At 37.0% G+C, this 2,767-nt stretch overlaps 1 pseudogene; it reads right to left on the bottom strand.

Moving 5' to 3' along the window:
- Nucleotides 1-1,823: 1,823 nt before the first annotated feature.
- LOC105301209 lies at nucleotides 1,824-2,525 on the bottom strand (annotated as a pseudogene).
- Between the last annotated feature and the right edge of the window lie 242 nt (nucleotides 2,526-2,767).

Genomic DNA, 2,767 nt, shown 5'->3' with positions numbered 1-2,767 from the left:
ACTGTTATTTTAAGAAATTGATGATCACACTGAAAGCAATTAGGCAAATTCCTGTAGTGTAGGAATAAATTTGGGTGAAGTCTAAATATCTGTGAGCTTCAGTGAGTCTAAAATCTTCTTTCCAAATAATAACATTAATTGGTATGTTTCTAATTAAAAAAGTTATTCATGCTTATTTTAGAAAACTTGAGTGGATAAAAGAAGAAAACCATCTTCGATCTTATTCATGCCTAAAATCTTGACACCCAGAAAAAGGCAATTGTGTATTCTATAGAAGGTCCTTTTTAAAAGCAGATACATTTTGAACTTAGTAGGTACTTGAGTTTAAAATACAAATACAAATGTCTGATAATAGCAACAATCACAATGGCTGTATACCCAATTTTTTTATGGTAGCACTACCTAATTTAAGATGAATTTTTCTTATTTTTTTGTTACTTTTTCCATTTATAAAAGTAACTTTTTAAATATGGAAAATTTGGATAATATAAAAAAATCACTCTTAATTATCTCTACTTCTCTTAAGACAAGCAATGATATTGGTATGTTTACATCTAGTCTGAAAGCCTTTTTTCTTACTTCAGCAGGTGCTTTCTTAGAAATGGATTGGCTTGGGACCTCTTAGAAAGGCAGGCAAATTTGACAGTGTCAGGCCATGGAGCAGGGTTGGACAGACTACAACTGTGTAAAGGGATAGTTTCCAACTGTGCTCTCTGGGCAGGAATCTGTGGGTGGGGTGTCTAGGGAAAGAAATGAAAATGATCTGTTCCATAAAAGCAATTTCAAATGTATTGGGGCTAAATGATCTGTTTGGGCACTGTTCAGGTTTGCTACCAGCTCTTCTTTGCTCAGAGAAATGGTGCTTTGTCATTATTCCAACTTGTGTTCCACCACAATGTGGTTTTTATTTTTCCCATCAACTTGTGAAAATGACCAACCCAACCTAATAGAATTGGGAACATATTAATTAGGTCTTCATAAATGCTTATTGAACACAACTGAAGAAAACTGAACCTATAATCCGAACTGCAATCTCACTTAAGAATATCAAATTGCTTTCATGAAAGTCTGTAATTGAACTTAGCTAAGGGATATATCTCTTAAGCGAAAGCAGACATAATTTACTAATTTACTATGCACTGGGTAAGGTGATGATGATGAAGGTCAGGGAGAATTGTGTTTTGTGTGGGTTTTTTTTTGACAAAGCATTTTGCTTATCTCGATGAATATGTATAAAGACATGACTATGGTACATATGTACAAATAAAATTCTTTACAAAAATGCCTTGGGCTGTGGTATTTATGGACCTATTTTTAGGAAAAAAAATAAGAGGAACTGAAAATGCCCCAAAATAGAGAACGTCAGATGCCAAGAAATATGCTCAAGAAATAGTGAAAACCATAAGGAGAAAAATGTTACATTTGTACATTAGCAGGAATCTTATTTTTGCTTTTATGAATTTTAAAGTTGCATTGATTTGACTCAACCAATTTTATTAGCATCTCATTTCTACTTAGAATTTTTAATGACATGCGACCCATATGTTTGGAGAATTACTTTTTTATTCCTTAAAAAATTTCTTTAATGTTTGGAAAGTGTCAACTGTAAATATTATCAGTTCAGCCTAGAAAATTGAGTCAGTGAACATTCCTCTGCTTTAATAGATGCTCTTTTTTGTAATCTCTGATATCCTGAGACCCAGAGGATCTGTGTTTCTGAAAGGGTGGCCCAAAAACCACCTATGTCAGAACCACTTGGGCATTGATTAATATGCAGATTCCTGGGCCCCATTCCAGAGCTACTGACAGAGAATTGATGGATTTTAGATTTTGTTGAAAGCAGCCACATCCATAGACTGCTCATAGTCCTCAAAAGTAATGATCTGCTCCTCTGGCATATCTGTTTCAACTTTATTGTCTTCTACTACACATTATATTTGAAGTTTTTCAATTCATATCCCACTGGAATTAGTTTAGAAGAGCCCCAGACCAAGCCATGCCCTTGAATGCTCCTGACCCACTCTTCTAACTTTGCCGTATCTGTCTCGTCATTAGATTTCACATCTAATCAGATAGAAGACTTGGCAACAAGTGCAGGTTTTTTGGCTTTCTTTGACCCTTATTGTACAAGGCACTCTTCTCTTAGCCTCTTCGCTTCTTCACCTTCCACCTCCTCCTCAGATCCAAAGAAATCCATGTCATCATCATCTTTGCTATCAGTAGCTCCACTACCTGTGGTGTCTTCCACATTAGCAGGGCCATACTTGCCCAAAGCTTTCTTCACTCTTGACAGTCTGGTCTTTTCCTTTCTGTAGCACTCAATGTGATTATACCAACGTAGGGCATGATACAAGTTGGCAGGTGGTGGGCTGGAGACTGTCTCAAATATCGCTACATCTGCTTGTGATAGCACATACACCTTGATGTAGTTCTTGTCCGTCAGGTAGCCATTGAGTGCCTGAATGCCAGCAGGGCTTTTCAGGTCTCCAAAACCCATGGTGTCTGCTGAACTGGCAGATGGGCAGCAGCAGGAGCACTGGCAGTCAGCGCCTAAAAAAAAAAAAAAAAAAGGTGAAAGAACACTTAGGTGTGGGCTCCAGAATTCCAGGTGATGTGTATGCACACCAGAGTTTAAAAACCTTGTGTAGGGTAAATGTTAGGAGGTATTTGTTTAAAGATTTAGGTAAGCCCAGAAAAGAAGGGATGGAGTACACTGGTTCTTTCACCAACAGAGGTCACTCACTCTTTAGTCTTGAATTCCATTCTA

The sequence above is a fragment of the Pteropus vampyrus genome, unplaced genomic scaffold (genome assembly GCF_000151845.1).
Source record: "Pteropus vampyrus isolate Shadow unplaced genomic scaffold, Pvam_2.0 Scaffold9, whole genome shotgun sequence".
NCBI classification, from domain to species: Eukaryota; Metazoa; Chordata; class Mammalia; order Chiroptera; family Pteropodidae; genus Pteropus; species Pteropus vampyrus.
The sequence above is the reverse complement of the archived record's forward strand: the minus strand, read 5'-3'. Positions and strand labels throughout refer to the sequence as shown.